The sequence below is a fragment of the Bubalus kerabau genome, chromosome 1, assembly GCF_029407905.1.
Source record: "Bubalus kerabau isolate K-KA32 ecotype Philippines breed swamp buffalo chromosome 1, PCC_UOA_SB_1v2, whole genome shotgun sequence".
Classification (NCBI taxonomy): Eukaryota; Metazoa; Chordata; class Mammalia; order Artiodactyla; family Bovidae; genus Bubalus; species Bubalus kerabau.
Genome location: NC_073624.1, coordinates 270058054 through 270077666, shown reverse-complemented (window position 1 = coordinate 270077666; position 19613 = coordinate 270058054).

The window sequence follows — 19613 nt, the reverse complement described above, 5'->3', positions numbered from 1 at the left end:
CTTCAGTGTTCTTGCCTGGAAAATCCCATGGAGAGAGGAGTCTGGTGGGCTGCAGGTCTATGGGGTCGCAAAAGAGTCATATACAACTTAGCAGCTGAACAACAAAATATATATTTTATACTTCTTTTAGCTTATCTGATTCTCTATATTTAAAAGATGTCTCTTGTAGACATATAGTTGAGTCTACTTTGCAATACTTCAATAAAAAGACTTCAGAACAAGGAAAATTATCAGGAATTAAAAGGATATTACATAGTAGAAATGGATAGAACTGAAAGGAGAATTACATAGAGAAGTCTATTATTCTTACTGGGACAATATAACCCCTCTTTTAGGCTTCCTTGTTTCAACTATATATGGGTATATATATACACATATATAATATATACAATATATATATACACATATATAATATATACAATACACATATACTATATATATATATATATATACACACACACACATATATACTGCTGTTGTTGTTGTTTAGTTGCTGTGTGTGTGTGTAGTTTGAGTTACTTTCAAGAAGCAATTCTGTTAAACAGCTTGTATGTAAAAACTTAACAGTTTTTCTCACTAATTTTTAAGATTATTAACTAATGTATGCATCCCCCAGTATATTTGTTAATTACTGTTTAGAAACTGTTTAAATCATTTTAATGAAAAAACCAAGACAGGTGATAAAATTTATGTGCTTATAATTTACTCAGTTTGACCTCTCAGTTTTTGAATTTGTTTCCCCATTCTACTGATATACTTTATCATCATCTTAGTAATGGCAAACCTAAAGTGAATGAATAAATGTGAAACCAGAGATGTCTTTGCCTTTCTACTACAATGTGAACACCTGGTTATAGCCTAATCTTTAAGATGGCACTGCAAATGGTGATTGCAGCCATGAAATTAAAAGAAGTTTGTTCCTTGGAAGGAAAGTTATGACCAACCTAGACAGAATATTGAAAAGCAGACACATTGCTTTGCCAACAAAGGTCTGCTAGTCAAGGCTATGGTTTTTCTTGTGGTCATGTATAGATGTGAGAGTTGGACTATAAAGAAAGCTGAGCATTGAAGAATTGATGCTTTTGACCTATGGTGTTGGAAAAGACTCTTGAGAGTCCCTTGGACTGCAAGGAGATCCAACCAGCCCATCCTAAAGGAGATAAGTTCTGGGTGTTCATTGGAAGGACTGATGTTGAAGCTGAAACTCCAATACTTTGGCCACCTGATGTGAAGAGCTGATTCATTTGAAAAGACCTTGATGCTGGGAAAGATTGAGGGCAGGAGGAGAAAGGGACAACAGAGGATGAGATGCCTGGATGGCATCACCGACTCAATGGACATGGGTTTGGGTGAACTCCAGGAGTTGGTGATAAAAAAGGAGGCCTGGCATGCTGCGGTTCATGTTGTCGCAAAGAGTCAGACACGACTGAGCGACTGAACTGAACTGAATCTTTAAGACTTATAGTAGTAACTCCCTGTATATGTGAATACTTTTTAAACAATGAAGATATTTTATATAATTTTTATCACCCTGATAAATTTTTTTGTTTTAATTAACTGATGTCCATACTCTTCAGTTTTCCTTAGATTTTACCTCACTTCCTTTTTCTGTTCCAGGATCCCACTCAAGATAGCACATTGCAGTACATTGTCCTATGTCACTTTCTTCTGAGTTGTGATAATTTCTCAGATTTTACTTGTTTTGGATGATCTTGGCAGCTGAAGGTACACCAGCCAGATGTTTTATAGAATGTCTCTCAGTTGATATTTGCTTGATGTCTTCCTCATGATCAAACTACATTTATGGGTTTTGGGAAGAAGAACACAGAGGCTAGGTCTCATTTTCATCACATCCTGTCATGGGTAAACACTATCAATATAACTTACCACTGATGATGTTGACCTTGATTATCTGACTTAGGTAGTCTTATGTTAGGTTTCTCCACTGTAGCATCACTATCCAGTCTCCCATTACACACTGTACTCTTTGGATGAAAGTCTCTTTGCACAGCCCACACTTACAAGGATGGAGAGTTATGCTCTACCTCCTTATGTATGAAGTATTATGCATATTTATTATTGTACCTAAGGAGTTGAGTCTGTTCTTTGCCATTCTTGATTTCAGTTCAGTCGCTCAGTAATGTCTGACTCTTTGTAACCCCATGGACTGCAGCACGCCAGGCTTCCCTGTCCATCACCACCTTCCAAAGCTTGTTCAAATTCATGTCAATTGAGTCAGTGGGGATGAGATGCCATCCAACCATCTCATCCTCTGTCATCCCCTTCTCCTCCTGCCCTCAATCTTTCCCAGCATCAGGGTCTTTTCCAATGAACCAGCTCTTCGCATCAGGTGGCCAAAGTATTGGAGCTTTAGCTTCAGCATCAGTCCTTCCACTCAATATTCAGGACTGATTTCCTTTAAGATAGATTGATTTGAACTCCCTGCAGTCCAAGGGACTGTCAAGAGTCTTCTCCAACACCACAGTTACTCAGTAATTAATTTTTATCAAAATGGATTCACATTACTTAAAGTTTTTTGTTAAGTATAATTTTCTATGGATATGAATGCTTTTTGATGGTATTTACTCAGAAAGTAGAAAAACTCTATTGATTCATAGTTTCTATACTTGATTACTGAGAATGGTATGCAAATTATCTCAAGCATGCTTAGTTGCTCAGTTGTGTCTGAGTCTTTGCAGCCCCATGGACTGTATCCCACCAGGCTTTTCTGTACTTGGAATTTTCCAGGCAAGAATACTGGAGTGGGTTACCATTTTCTTCTCCAGGGGTTCTTCCAGACCCAAGGATCAAATCCTCACTTCTTACATCTCCTGCAGTGGCAGGCAGGTTCTTTACTAATGGTACCAATTTCTGGGAAGCAGAAATTATCTCAAAAACCCACATATATTAAAAATTATTGATCTACTTTATCACTGGACCATTTGTCAACAAAATCAGAACTGCCTTAGTTGAACTTGCTAACACCACTTGGGAGCTCATTGTTAGCTTGGGTCATGTTAGATTTCAAATTCAGAATTTTAATTCTTTTTCTCAAGGTTTTTAATTCTCTATGACTCAAGAAAAAGTCATTTTTCCTGTTTTCTGTCATTTACTATTTACACTGAATGATTCCTCAGGACTTTCTTGATAGTATACTGATAAAGGCTATTTTTTCTTTAATCATCTTTTAATATGAATTCTGAGCATAATGGATTTTATTGCAATTTCTCAGGAATCTCCTCTTCCACTTTGAAAGCTTTTGATTTGATGTTGGCCATTTTTATTCCTTTAATTTTCTAACAGTAATTATGAGGTTTAAGTTTTATCTCTGTGATCCCCTCCAGCAGCTATTTCAAGATTGACCTTCTTTGACTTCTTTATGCTTATGAGACCTTTGAAGTCCTTTTCTTTCTAATTCTTTCTGAATATCATTGAACTTTTATGTTAAAAGTGAATTACTTATTGTGATAGTCACCTTGATTTCTCCTTTGAACCTTCAAAACTCTGTTTTTCCAATCTTTTCACTAATACCTTGAATTTATAAGATTTTTTTATCACTGTTATGATTTAATGGATGCAAACATATTAAATACTGGTTATTGGCACAGTACAAAAGATTACTTTTCCTATTACATTATTGTCTTCATCAGCATTATAAATCTGTATTGGCCATATTTGATTTATTGCTTTGACAATAGTGTGCTGCTGCTGCTAAGTCGCATCAGTCATGTCCGACTCTGTGCGACCCCATAGACGGAAGCCCACCAAGCTCCTCTGTCCCTAGGATCCTCCAGGCAAGAACACTGGAGTGGGTTGCCATTTCCTTCTCCAATGCATGAAAGTGAGAAGTGAAAGTGAAGTCGCTCAGTCATGTCTGACTCTTAGCAACCTCATGGACTGCAGCCTACGAGGCTCCTCCGTCCATGGGGCTGTCCAGGCAAGAGTACTGGAGTGGGATGCCATTGCCTTAGTGTGTGATATTATATACAGCTGTACCTCCAAAAACCAGAAAGGAAATATTTTAACCAGAATGTATATTTTATATCATACTTTACTTGAGTATATTTATAATTGGAAAAATTAATTTTATATATAAAATATTTCAGAATTCAACATTTTATATAGAGGAATGCACTTTTTTTTTAACTTTGCCTCCCAGATACACCCTATTGTCTGCAAAGAATTAGTTATACTATTTGTTCCAAATTGTGTTTTCTTTCTGCTATAGTAATGGATATATTTTATATTGTACCTTTTGGGTTCAAAATATACAAAATAGTGAAAAAAGTAAATACAATTAATTAGCTCATATAATTGAAAATATTTTTGATATGAAATAGTAACAAAATAAGTTCTAGATTATTAGGATAATAATAATCCTAATTTAGGATAACACTTTGCCAATTTTGGAAATTAAACTCATACTTTTGTTTACCCTCATTGTATTATCTTTTACACACCTGTTACATAAATTTTAATATTTTCCTATTGTCCTCCTCTCCATATATCTATTTCAGTAACTAAAGCAACAAAAAATTCAACCTCATACACAGCTCTCCAAATTATGATCAAGGAAAGCTCAAGTCCATGGAGCTTTACCCCTGTAGCTCAGTTGGTAAAGAATCTGCCTGCAGTGCAGGAGACCTGGGTTCGATTCTGGGTCAGGACAATCACCTGGAGAAGGGAAACGCTACCCACTCCAGTATTCTGACATGGAGAATCCCATGGACAGAGGAGCCTGGCAGGGTACAGTCCATGGGATTGCAAGAGTCGGACACAACTTAGTGATTAAACCACCACCATAGTTCATGGAATACTGCTGTTATTTCAAGGGGTGATCTTAAGCATGACAAGGAATATTATGCCATTTTAATGATATAGAAACTTCAACACATCTTTAAAGGCAAGAAATGCAATTTTATTTTTGCTTATACATCATGTTTAAAGGAAGAAAGTTGCTATCTAAGAGTGCATTTCCAAGATGCCTTATGTATGGCAAAAACCACTACCATATTGTAAAGTAATTAGCCTCCAATTAAAATAAATAAATTAAAAAAAAAGAAAAAAAAAGAACTCTCGTTAATGCGAATGATGGCTAATGGTCACATGAGTGCTGAAGACAACATTAAAAAGTGATTCAATGATAGAATCATTTTACTTCTGAATTGTATGTACAACAAACATGAAATACTATTTACTGACATATACTTTATACCGGAAAAAACAATGCATTATATTTTCCCAAGGATGACCTGAAATAATTTACAGATAACTTACTAAAGGCATGAAATTAATGAGTGACACAATAGAAATTTAAATCCATATATTCTCACAATGAATATGCAATTTTAAAGATAATTATTATCTTTCTCATTTATTAACTCCATATTCTTGATATGCCAACTGTCTCTTATTTTCCTTCATTTGCTGACCTCAAGAAATCTCAGATTCAAGGTCATTATATCTATTTTATAGGTGAAACAATGGGGCCTCAAAGAAGTTGGTAACTTACTATAGAAGTTTGAGTTGGAATTTAAACTCTGATTTGCCCAAATGCAAACTGTGTACAATCACTTCCCTGGCCAATACCTGAACCCTTCATTCTATTAATAAACTGTGCAGAATTCCATGATAGGTAGTTTTTTTCTGCACATTTCAGAGTAGGGGTTTCCCACCCAGGCTAAATATTAAAGGATGCTATGATGAAATAACCTTGAAGGTGCTAAAAGATTAAGATATAGCAAATGCATGGTGACCTGAACATAACGAAACTCTCCTTGGAAGGGGGATAAACAAAGCAACTGCATATTATGAGACTATGAGAGATGCCTTATAGCACTTAGACACTTACTTAGAAAAGTATCTGAAATCATCTTTCTTGATTCCAGTTGTGTAGTAGCATGAGTAACCAGCCACCTTCCAACAAGAAGAAATGTATATAATTAATTAACTGAAAGACATTGGATAAAGGTAGGGTCAAGGGATTTATGCAATATATCATAATAGATTGCCCTTATCACTTTTAACAGTTAATGCTTTTCAGATGTTTATTTATTTTGTTTGCTTATTTGTTTATTCCTTTTTTAGATGTTCATTTCTTTGTCCAGTTTATTTATTTATTTTCTGAATTAGCAGTGCTGCTGCTACTGTTAAGTCGCTTCAGTCCTGTCCGACTCTGTGCGACCCCATAGATGGCAGCCCACCAGGCTCTGCCGTCCCTGGGATTCTCCAGGCAAGAACACTGGAGTGGGTTGCCATTTCCTCCTCCAATGCATGAAAGTGAAAAATGAAAGTGAAGTCGCTCAGTCGTGTCTGACTCTCAGCGACGCCATGGACTGCAGCCCACCAGGCTCCTGCATCCATGGGATTTTCCAGGCAAGAGTACTGGAGTGGAGTGCCATGAATTAGCAGTAGATGGTGAAGTTTTGCCTTATGTTAAGGCAGATATGGCTTGGAAAAAATAAATAAAGCTTTCTCTTGGTTTTCATGATTAAATAGCTCATAAATCAGGCAAGCAAAATCTATAATATGTACTTCCATTATTCTATATAACTGACTAATCCTACAGTCTTTCATTGTCCTCTTTCTTAATATGCTGTCCGCTGAGTTGCTCAGTCATGTCCAACTCTCTACAGCCCCATGGACTATAGCCCACCAGGCTCCTCTGTCCATGGGGATTCTCCAGGCAATAATACTGCAGGGGGTTGCAGTGCCCTCCTTCAGGGGATCTTCCCAACCCAGGAATTGAACCCGAGTCTCCTGCATTGCAGGCAGATTCTTTACCAGCTAAGCTACCAGGGAAGCCCTTTTTTCTTAATATAATCTCTTATCTAAAATGTCCTTCAGCATGAAAACCACTGTGGTAAAGATCCTATCACTTCTAACCACCAAAGTAGTTTCTTCATTCATCCAAGTCCATTCTGTTTTGCAGCCAGATTAAACCACAGTAGGACAATACTTTCTTCATGCCATTCTCTTATATACACACATAGATACAACATCAATACAACCTCGTATTTTGACAAGAAAGGCTGTACTATTTAACTTTAGCATTCAGGATAACTTTGAAGTTGTTTCTCAAAATTTCCTGAATTTTCTATCTCCTAATCTTGGAAGAAAATTTATGACCAACCTAGATAGCATATTCAAAAGCAGAGACATTACTTTGCCAACAAAGGTCTGTCTAGTCAAGGCTATGGTTTTTTCAGTGGTCATGTATGGATGTGAGAGTTGGACTGTGAAGAAAGCTGAGTGCCGAAGAATTGATGCTTTTGAACTGTGGTGTTGGAGAAGACTCTTGAGAGTCCCTTGGACTGCAAGGAGACCCAACCAGTCCATTCTGAAGGAGATCAGCCCTGGGATTTCTTTGGAAGGAATGATGCTAAAGCTGAAACTCCAGTACTTTGGCCACCTTATGGAAAGAGTTGACTCATTGGAAAAGACTCTGATGCTGGGAGGGATTGGGGGCAGGAGGAGAAGGGGATGACAGAGGATGAGATGGCTGGATGGCATCACTGACTCGATGGACATGAGTCTGAGTGAACTCTGGGAGTTGGTGATGGACAGGGAGGCCTGGCATGCTGCAATTCATGGGGTCACAAAGAGTCAGACATGACTGAGTGACTGAACTGAACTGAATCTCCAATCATTGCAGTCAACAGGATTTTTTTTTTTTGTATATGCAAAATCCGCTTTCACCTCTTAGACTTGCTTCCACTGAGATTACATTGCTCTTCACTTACCTGTATCTTACTTATTTCTTAGGCTTCTACCACCCCCACCCCATCCCCACTCTCACATCCTTCACAGCTGTCTCCCTTCTCTGTCTACTATTATCTGTAACTTGAATTTCACATAGAGATACTTAGTTATAATTGAGTCGGACACGACTGAAGCGACTTAGCAGCAGCAGCAGCAGTATGGATTCATGTTATGTTCCTTTAGAAGGAACAGTCACTTTATTTTGTGGTCTCACTGGTTTCTGTTATCTCAAACATCTTTAATTGATTTCCTGCCTGTCCTGTCTGAACACAAACCCATATTAATATAAGAAAGTTCATCTTGTATTACTGTTTGTGGGAAAAATGTTGCCAAGTGCTCTGAATGCTTAAAATCTTCCGGGATTTCCCATATTTCCTGGTATCAATGGTGCTTAAAGGAATCAAATATCAGCATTCAAATCATGATGACAGTTGTTAGTCACGACTCTCATATGGTCAATTATTAAAAACTAACATAAAAATTATGCTACCTTGTAAAAACTTCTGTTATATGAATGAGTTACATTTGAGAGTTTCAAGAATTTTTTACAGCTGTTCATGAAAGAAATCATTAGAATTATCAAGTGAATGAGAATATCACCATACAGTATAAATATATATTTATACTACTAAAGGTATCATTGTTTATTTATCACTATATATTTTTAAATAAATATGGCTAGAAAGAATTTACGTGTGTACCCACTCTCATGGACTTATCTAGGACATGAATCAGACAGGGCAAATAATGAACATGGTTGGCTTTTTTTCCATTACTCTGAATGAGAAGCCAGGTGAGAAATTCAGAGTTTTTTTGTAATTGAGTCTCGATGAGCTTAAACGTCTATGTGAAAAATGTTAAGAATGGTAAAGGGAAACTTTGAATGACTTTTTGATATGCACACAATTGCTTATTTTTTCCTAGCCACATGAGTAGAGGTTATCTGACCTTAGTGTTTCTAGACAAGCCTCCCTCTAACACCTCTTCTCATCCATCCGTTTTATCAGTGTTCACCTTTGGGGATTCTTTTTAAGTTTCTTCACAGAAATGCTTTAGTGATGCCACATGTTGTTCCCTTGAACTGTGTGAAAAGCAGGAATCATACAATATTCATGGAGATCCTAACAATGAGAGCTGTGCTGGAAATAAGGGGTAAAGTTCCACAGATGAGATGTATCTATTTTATATCCATTCGGTGCCAGGTTGCTGATGATTACCTATAAATGGTTTTCTTTGTCACTGTCCTGATGCTCAATATACCTGTTTTCAAAAAGCAGAAATCTAACAGTGAGTGTACTATGCAATGGTCTGACCTCCTCATTTTAGAATGGACAGTGTATGACTAATAAATAACTCCCACCCTGCTGCCTAAACACAAAAGGGTTTTGTGTTTCAAGGGTACCAGCATTTAATTAGAAGCCATCTATTTTGAGTATTCTCCAGTTACCTGAATCTTATTGCTGTTACTGTTCAAAAGAAAATGGCTTCTAAAATGTTAAAACATTTATTTGGGTCACAATTAAATGTTCAAAAACAACAGTTCAGAGGGTAAGTGGTGGTTTAGGTTATATAAGGTCACATTTTTCATGCCTGTAAGAATTTAGTCACTTGAAATTGAGGTTTTTATTTTTAAATGCTTACAAGATAAAGGATGTTTTTTGTTTTTTTAGTACTGTTTTTGGTGGTTGGTGGCTTAGTTGCTAAGTTGTATCTGACTCTTGTGACTCCATGGACTGTAGCCTGCCACACTCCTTTGTCCATGGGATTCTCCAGGCAAGAATCCTGGAGTGGGTTGCTGTTTCCTACTCCAGGGGATCTTTCTGACCCAGGAATCGAACCCAGGTCTCCTGCATTGCAGGCAGATTCTTTACTGACTGAGCTGTGAGGGAAGTCCAAAAATCAGGTATGAATTTTGAACTTGATTACTTTTTATGAAGTGGAAGTGAAAATGAAATTTGTTCAGTCCTGTCCAAATCTTTGCAACCCCATGGATTATACAGTCAATGGAATTCTCCAGGCCAGAATACTGGAGTGGGTAGTCGTTCCCTTCTCCAGGGGATCTTCTCAACCCAGAGATCAAACCCAGTCTCCCGCATTGCAGACAGATTCTTTACCAACTGAGCCACCAGGGAAGTCTGGTAGTGTTTTTAAGCATTGTTTTATTCTGCTAATTTGAGACAAGACATTCTGCAGACTAAAATTATTTTTAATAGGCAAAAAGTTGAATTTGAAATTTTATCAAAGCAACAATAGAGACTTTTCAATGAATAAAGACAGTAATTTTAATTGAAAGAAAAGTCCTACTTTTTGTGCTATTGGAGCAATAAAGAAAATATAAAAGAAATCTCAGTAGTAAAATCACTCTTATTTATTTGACTTTTAGGATCCATTGAGTTACATAAAATGAACCCTTTACAAATTGTTCATTGAAATGAGAAAGGTAATTTGGAAATATAAATCTCTTGTTTTAAGGTAAATCACCACTTTAATTCTCCAGGGACATTTTTTTTTATTTTATTTTTAAACTTTACATAACTGTATTAGTTTTGCCAAATATCAAAATGAATCCGCCACAGGTATACATGTGTTCCCCATCCTGAACCCTCCTCCCTCCTCCCTCCCCATTCCATCCCTCTGGGTCGTCCCAGTGCACCAGGCCCAAGCATCCAGTATCGTGCATCGAACCTGGACTGGCAACTCGTTTCATGATATTTTACATGATATTACATGATATTACATGATATTTTACATGTTTCAATGCTCCAGGGACATTTTATTCACCATTAATGTCTATACCTTTGATTTTCTTCTATGATTTCTAAAATGTTGTAACCTAACTGAAAGTGGACTCCCTCAAACAGTAATGAATTTGTTTAGATCCACATATTATGTATGATATGCACTCTTTACCTGATGATTCAGTCAATATAAACTTAATGGATGTATAAAGTGGAGTCCATGCTGTCCAAACATCTGTGTGTGAAAATGAATAGGCCAAGTATATTGTATTAATTAAGCAGGGGGCCTGGATCTCACTTGTGCATTGGAAATTCCTGACTGTTGAGTTGAGGCAAGTTACTCAATACATAATTTCCAAGAGATTTGTATTTCATTTATTACCTGGTTGTGATAAATAATTAAGTAATATTATGCCTGGGAAATTGTAAGCAAAATATAAAGTGACTAATAACTGTTCCTATTATTATTAATTTCTGTAGGTAAATGGTTAAGAAAAATGTGTGCTGCAGCACTTCCTATCTCAGGACATGTGATTAGTAGGGAGTTGTTTTCATTTCATTTATTTCCATTATTGCTAATTCCAAAAAACAAAGGGGTACTCAGTCTTGTTCACTGTGGTATCCACAAGGAACACGTGCTCAATAAATATTTATCAAATGAATGAATAATTAGTTAATAAATTAAAAATATCCTCTCAAAGCACTATACATTAAATGTAGACAATGAAATGTACATCAAATGCAGGAAAATATTGAATATTTTAAAATACTGAGATAAAATTGGAAGCTTTTGCCTGAGCACAATTATTCACAATTAAGAAAAAAATATATATATATATATATATATTTGCCTATAGAATGAAAAACACAGGAGTAATTTCTGAGGTGTATTTGTTTTATAACATGATGTAAGAAAAAAAATGCAAAAAAGCAAAATGGCTGTCTGAGGAAGCCTTACAAATAGCTGTGAAAAGAAGAGAAGTGAAAAGCAAAGAAGAAAAGGAAAGATATACCCACTTGAATGCAGAGTTCCAAAGATTAGCAAGGAGAGATAGGAAAGCCTTCCTTAGTGATCAATGCAAAGAAATAGAGGAAAACAATAGAATGGGAAAGATTAGAGATCTCTTCAAGAAAATTAGAGATACAAAGGGAACATTTCATGCAAAGATGGGCTCAATAAAGGACAGAAATGTTCTGGACCTAACAGAAGCAGAAGATATTAAGAGGTGGCAAGAATACACAAAAGAACTGTACAAAAAAAGATCTTCATGACCCAGATAATCACGAAGGTGTGATCTCTCCCACTCACCTAGACCCGGACATCCTGGAATGTGAAGTCAAGTGGGCCTTAGAAAGCATCACTATGAACAAAGCTAGTGGAGGTGACGGAATTCCAGTTGAGCTATTTCAAATCCTGAAAGATGATACTGGGAAAGTGCTGCACTCAATATGCCAGCAAATTTGGAAAACTCAGAATTGGCCACAGGACTGGAAAAGGTCAATTTTCATTCCAATCCCAAAGAAAGGTAATGCCAAAGAATGCTCAAACTACTGCACAATTGCACTCATCTCACACACTAGTAAAGTAATGTTCAAAATTCTCCAAGCCAGGCTTCAGCAATACGTGAACCATGAACTTCCAGATGTTCAAGATGGTTTTAGAAAAGGCAGAGGAACCAGAGACCAAATTGCCAACATCTGCTAGATCATCGAAAAAGCAAGAGAGTTCCAGAAAAACATCTATTTGTGCTTTATTGACTATGCCAAAGCCTTTAACTGTGTGGATCACAATAAACTGTGGAAAATTCTGAAAGAGATGGGAATACCAGACCACCTGACCTGCATCTTGAGAAATCTGTATGTAGGTCAGGAAGCAGCAGTTAGAACTGGACATGGAACAACAGATTGGTTCCAAATAGGAAAAGGAGTATGTCAAGGCTGTATATTGTCACCCTGTTTATTTAACGTATATGCAGAGTACATCATGAGAAACGCTGGGCTGGAAGAAGTACAAGCTGGAATCAAGATTGCTGGGAGAAATATCAATAACCTCAGATATACAGATGACACCACCCTTATGGCAGAAAGTGAAGAGGAACTCAAAAGCCTCTTGATGAAAGTGAAAAATTTGGCTTAAAGTTCAACATTCAGAAAACAAAGATCATGGCATTTGGTCTCATCACTTCATGGGAAATAGATGGTGAAACAGTAGAAACAGTGGCTGACTTTATTTTTCTGGGCTGCAAAATCACTGCAGATGGTGACTGCAGCCATGAAATTAAAAGACGCTTAGTCCTTGCAAGGACAGTTATGACCAACCTAGACAGCATATTAAAAAGCAGAGACATTACTTTGCCAACAAAGGTCTGTCTAGTCAAGGCTATGGTTTTTCTGGTGGTCATGTATGGATGTGAGAGTTGGACTATAAAGAAAGCTGAGCACAGAAGAATTGATGCTTTTGAACTGTGGTGTTGGAGAAGACTCTTGAGAGCCCCTTGGACTGCAAGAAGATCCAACCAGTCCATCCTAAAGGAGATCAGTCCTGGATGTTCATTGGAGGGACTGATGTTGACAAAGTATTGACTAATGCCAATACTTTGGCCACCTGATGTGGACAGCTGAATCATTTGAAAAGACCCTGATGCTGGAAAGATTGAGAGCAGTAGGAGAAGGGGACAACAGAGGATGAGATGGTTGGATGGCATCAGCGACACAATGGACATGGGTTTTGGTAAACTCTGGGAGTTGGTGATGGACAGGGAGGCCTGGTGTTCTGCGGTTCATGGGGTCGTAAAGAGTCAGACACGACTGAGAAACTGAACTGAACTGAACTGAGAGAATTAGAGACCAGAAAGAGGCAGACTTCCTACCTGAAGTTCCTGTACCTTTCACAGTGCAACTAATTAACCTCCATCAGTAGGTTTGATCCCTTACTAGGTTATGAGACCAGGTTTGTTCCTAGGCCATCCAAGTAGCCTTAAGCTACCTTGCAAACTTGAAATCACTACCAATTTGAACATAACACCTAGTTTGCCCGAGAATTTCCAATTCTTTAAGGATTTGGCTACTGGAGGGATAATAATTAAGACAACAAGAAGTTCATTTGAAGGTCTCTATCTTGATACTGGGATCACATTTCATTTTCCCCCTTTTGAAAATTTGTGGTCTTGTTTCTCCCAGAAGGCTGGTTTACAGCTAACTTTGGATTTGTAATCTAGAATAACTTTCTCATGATAAGGAAGTGAGCATTGTTCCAACAGCATGATTAATATCTTTGATAGAACTCATTAGAGTTTTTGGTCTTATACCTATATTCTGGGGCTTCCCAGGTGGCTCAGTGGTAAAGAATCTGCCTGTCAATGCAAAAGATGTGGTTTGATCCCTGGGTCAGGAAGATTCCCTGGAGAAGGAAATGGCAACCCACTGTTGCATTCTTGCCTGGGAAATCTCATCCACAGAGGAACATGGCAGACCCCAATCCATGGAGTCACAAAGAGTTGGGCACACTTACCTGGTGGCTCAGATGGTAAAGCGTCTGTCTACAATGTGGGAGACCTGGGTTCAATCCCTGAGTTGGGAAGATCCCCTGGAGAAGGAAATGGTAATCCACTCCAGTACTATTGCCTGGAAAATCCCATGGACAGAGGAGCCTGGTAGGCTACAGTCCATGGGGTCGCAAAGAGTTGGACATGACTGAGGGACTTCACTTTCACTTTAGCGATTAAACAATAACCTGTAATCTACAATAAATTAATCAGGAAAAATATTTAATGGGTCTAAAAATTAAGACATATAGGTGTAAGAGATGGTCATTAAAAGACTATAATTTGGCAACTAATTTCACAGGGGAGCTGAAGTACCTACAAATGTCAAATGTGTTGTTGGGGACTAGCATTCAATAATTTGAACAAAGGCATTCACTCTTAAAAGTAGAAAAAAGCAGAAACCCCACATTCCTCTGAAATTATCAAATGTGACTTACATACATTTTCACATAAATGATAGCCATGTCTAATCTGCTGTGTCTGAGGTATTCTATAAAAGTGGGGAGAGTCAAATGTAAACCATCCTATCTTTGAGGGGAGGTGTACCCATTGCTGCAGAGCTTTCCTTTGAAAGAAGGGGACCTTCACTCTGTTTACCAGGGCAATGTAATATAGAAATGAGCCTTTTTCTTCCTTCCAATCCTCTCACTTTCTCCTCTCTAAGGAAAGCCATATTTTTCCACCCCCCCAGGGGAGAAGTTATGATGTTAGGATGAGAAACAGACACCCATTAGGCCATGTTAATCAATGAAAAGTTTCCTCTACACACACACACACACACACACACACAAAGCAAAACAATACACACAACAACAACAAGAATCTTCTCTGGAAATCTCTGTTCTTCCAGGAAGGGCTGAATTATCCATTAAGCAGTAGTTTCATTGTCTAGGGAATACAAGACTTCTAGGCGCTCACAGAAAATGTTTGACTTCTTTTAAAATTGGAAGAAAATAATAAATTTTAAACTGAAGGAAATATTTTAACACACAGTACAGTAGATTTCCTGGAGTAGGAAATGGCAAACTGTTGTAGTATTCTTGCCTGGAAAATTCCATCAACAGAACAGCCTGGTAGGCTACAGTTTATGATTTTGCAAAAGAGTTGGACATGACTGAGAACATGAGCACATAGTATATTTATATTTATATCAGTGCAGTCATATGTTGCCATAATGGCAATCGGTCTAGGGTCCATGGGAGTCATAAGGCAACTCTGATTCCAGATTTGTGAAGCAGGCAAAGATTTTCCAAATGGCCAGGTGAGCAAATTCCTAATCCCACAAATCCAATGGCAGGTTAGATTCAGGAGTAAGCAGCCGATAATTTCATTTTTGCCTCAAATCTTAGCCATTGGGGCTTCCCTGGTGGCTTAGCAGTAAAGGATACACCTACAATGCAGGGGATGAAGGAACTATCCCTGGCTTCTGGTGGGTTCAATCCCTGGGTCGGGAAGATCCCTGGGGGGAGGGCATAGCAACCCACTACAATTTTCTTACTGGGAAAATACCATGAATAGAGGAACCTGGTGGGCTACATTTCATAGGATTGCAAAGAGTCAGAACCCACTCCAGCACTCTTTCCTGGACAATTCCATGGACAGAGGAGCCCAGTAGGCTGCAGTCCATGGGATCACTAACAGTCGGACACGACTGAGTGATTTCACTTTCACTTTTCACTTTCATCATTGGAAAAGGAGATGGCAACCCACTCCAGGGTTCTTGCCTGGAGAATCCCAGGGACAGGGGAGCCTGGTGGGCTGCTGTCTATGGGGTCGCATGGAGTCAGACATGACTGAAGCGACTTAGCAGCAGTAGCAGCAAAGAGTCAGACACAACTAAAGCGACTGAGCACCTGGCCATTACTTCTAAGAATGTATAATATTGTTAAGTATAATAATGTGGACTTTGGAGAGTCCCTTGGAAAGCAAGGAGATCAAATAAGTCAGTCTTAAAGGAAATCAACCCTGAATAGTCTTTGAGAGAATGATGCTGAAGCTAAAGCTCTAATACTTTGGCCTTCTAATGTGAAAAACTGACTCATTGGAAAAGACCTTTGATGCTGGGGAAGATGGGAGGCAGAAGAAGAGGGTAATGGAGGATGAGATGGTTGGATGGCATCACCAATTCAATGGACATGAATTTGGGCAAACTCTGGGAGATGGTGAGAGGCAAGGAAGCCTTATGTGCTGCAGTCCATGGGGTCCTGAAGAGCTGAACACAACTTGGTGACTGAACAACAAATAATAATATTGTGACATTATGGTGTCTTCAATTCTGGCCAGATCAGGGATTTACAGTTGGTGTGAATGGATTCTAGATCTAATTCTACTTTCTTCTAGAAACCAGGATACTAAAGCCATGGACTAAATCCATGACAAAATGTCCCTCTCTCTTCCCTACATCATTCCTCACATATATGTGCAAACATATAATATGGGATTGGAATAGAGACACAAAACTGAGAAGCAGCCAGCTGAAGACCGATGAAAGAGAAGTCAAAGTCTGCTGGTTAACCAAGAGACACATAAAATATTTTTCTTAAAATAGAAAATGGCAAGTGTTCAATAGGGTAATTAAGAGAAGCAGTGTCCTCTTAAAAATTCACCTGATTCAAAAATAAAACAATTAAGAATGTGAAACCTGATTGCACACAAGATTTTTAAATAATGTTATGCTTCATAATAATGACCCTGCAAAAAATAACATTCTTGCATAGATTCACATGTAACAATAACTTAGTACCTAAAGTAAAGGCTGGGAAGACATGGTCTGCATGACACAAGAAGAGAAATCTAGACCAGAGGGACAGTACCCTTAGCTATATCTGGCTAAGTGCCTAGAAATGTGAAGTTAGAAATTAATGCAAAAACCATTTAGAAATTAGTGTGAAAAGTTAGAAATTAATGTGAATACTTCCCTGGACCAGTGATTAAGACTTTTAGCTTCCACTATAGGAGGCACAGAGTTGATCCTTCATCAGTGAAGTAAGATCCCGTAAGTCTCAGGCCATAGCCAAAAAATAAACAAAAACCGCTAAAGAATACCTAAAGCCTGTAATATAACTATTATGTCTATTTTACTACTGTATTAATAGAAGACTCAATAATTTGATGTTAATCGTTTTTTGTTGTTGTTGTTGTTTTTTTGTGAAGCCTAAAATTAATAATATGACAACCTGAAGTTTGAGCAGAATTTTGCCAATCACAAAGAAAACATAAAACAAAAATCTCACTTTAGCAGTCTTTCAAGAATAATTTAAATGAGAAATAAATGAATCTCTTTTTTATTTGTTCCTTCAGTTCCTGATTAGAAAATGTATCATGCGAACTATTATAAATGACTGTCACAGAACACACACACACACACACACACACACCGATTCCATGTAGACTTTAGTCAGAGCATATGTCTATGCATAGGAGCAGTTGGCCTTTGACCTTTGGAGTCAGTAACTCATTCTTGGATTGTATTGTAATTAACTACTGTTGCCCTGCTAAAGTAACAAAACAGAATAAACATTCAACAAAAACTTGGTAAATAGTTGAATATTGAATAACTTCCATTGTCTAATATGATCATTAGAAAAATTAGTTTGTTACTACCTGAGAATTTTGCCCAAAAACCAAATATCTTGCCTGTGTAACTAGACTTTCCCCCCCACCCCCAGGTACAATTCTGAACGTAATACTTACAGTATTAACCTGTAAACTACCATCTTTTTGAAATCCAGAGGAATTCTAATAGTTTGTCAGTAATAAACACTTAGATTTTCTAAGTAAATGATATTATCTTCAAATGATGACACATTTTTAAAATTCTTTTTATTTTTTATTATTTTTTTAATTTAATTTTATTTTTAAACTTTACAATACTGTATTAGTTTTGCCAAACATTGAAATGAATCCGCCACAGGTATACCCATGCTCCCCATCCTGAACCCTCCTCCCTCCTCCCTCCCCATACCTTCCCTCTGGGTCATCCCAGTGCACCAGCCCCAAGCGTCCAGTATCGTGCATCGAACCTGGACTGGTGACTCGTTTCATACATGATATTATACATGTTTCAGTGCCATTCTCCCAAATCTCCCCACCCTCTCCCTCTCCCACAGAGTCCATAAGACTGTTCTATACATAAGTGTCTCTTTTGCTGTCTCATACACAGGGTTATTGTTACCATCTTTCTAAATTCCATATATATGCGTTAGTATACTGTATTGGTGTTTTTCTTTCTGACTTACTTCAATCTGTATAATAGGCTCCAGTTTTATCCACCTCATTAGAACTGATTCAAATGTATTCTTTTTAATGGCCGAGTAATACTCCATTGTGTATATATACCACAGCTTTCTTATCCATTCATCTGCTGATGGGCATCTAGGTTGTTTCCATGTCCTGGCTATTATAAACAGTGCTGTGATGAACATTGGGGTACACGTGTCTCTTTCCCTTCTGGTTTCCTCAGTGTGTATGCCCAGCAGTGGGAAAATTCCATGTCTCTGATATATGAGTGCAACTCTAGAGGTAACTTTCATGGAAAATTTGTAGATTTTTGTGACAAATGTTAAGCAAGTGAGACTAGCATGTTTGAGCAAAGAACCAACTTTTCTAGTAAGGTATGTCCAGTTTGGAGTGGGGAGTCAGATATGCATAATTGCGGGTCTGATGTCTTTTTATTTTATTCATCTTGACATGTTGTTTCTACCATTTGTAGTTTTATATTCTTCTTCTGAAATATTTTTATTTGTGAACTTTTAATTTTCACTAATAAACTTGAATTTGAGTGTAGAGTCTGTTTTGCTTTCCTGTGCAATCCCAGAAACATTGATGAGATCAACTTTAATATTGTGGATGTTAAAAGTACTGGATAAATGTAATTGAGTGCAATTGAATTGAAATTTAAATGGTTGAGTAGAGGATATGAAGCAGGGCATCATATTAGCTAAGGCCAGACCATTTTCTTAAATCAGGTTCATTTCCAAAGCTCTCTCATTATTTTCTTTTCCTGAAGGGCCCTTTGCAAGAGGTAAAGAGGGGCTAGTGAACCCTTACCAGTCAAAAGACAAGCTTCAGCATCAGGAAGATAAGCTACTTATTCACCTGAGCAAGCTTTGTGAACCAACAGCACTCAACCTATCAGCAATTCTGTAGATTAGAAATACCTCTTGCTGCTAACACAAAAGGAGACAGGCCACCAGAGCTCCTGGCACAAGCATTCCTATAATTATGACCTTCCTTATTCTGGAAGCTTTTTCAGTTAAGCCTGTGATTTCATACACTTGTTTATTTTCAAATTCATTTGGTCGCAAAGCCTCACTATATGTGGTGGCTCCAGCAGTGCCTAGGGAACTTAGGGATTGGGAATAATAAGATATTTTCCATGCATGAAGAAAAAAGAATGCATTTTTCAGTTCCAGCAACTATGCATACTATACTCTATATTCACATTCTGTTCAGACCAAAGTGTCTGTAGAGCAGTGCATTGGGCAGTGCTCTTTTCAGTCTGACAAACAGCAATTTGGTGCAGTTGGAACTTCTTATTAAGCTGTGGCATGTTAGGGAGTCCAGGGCT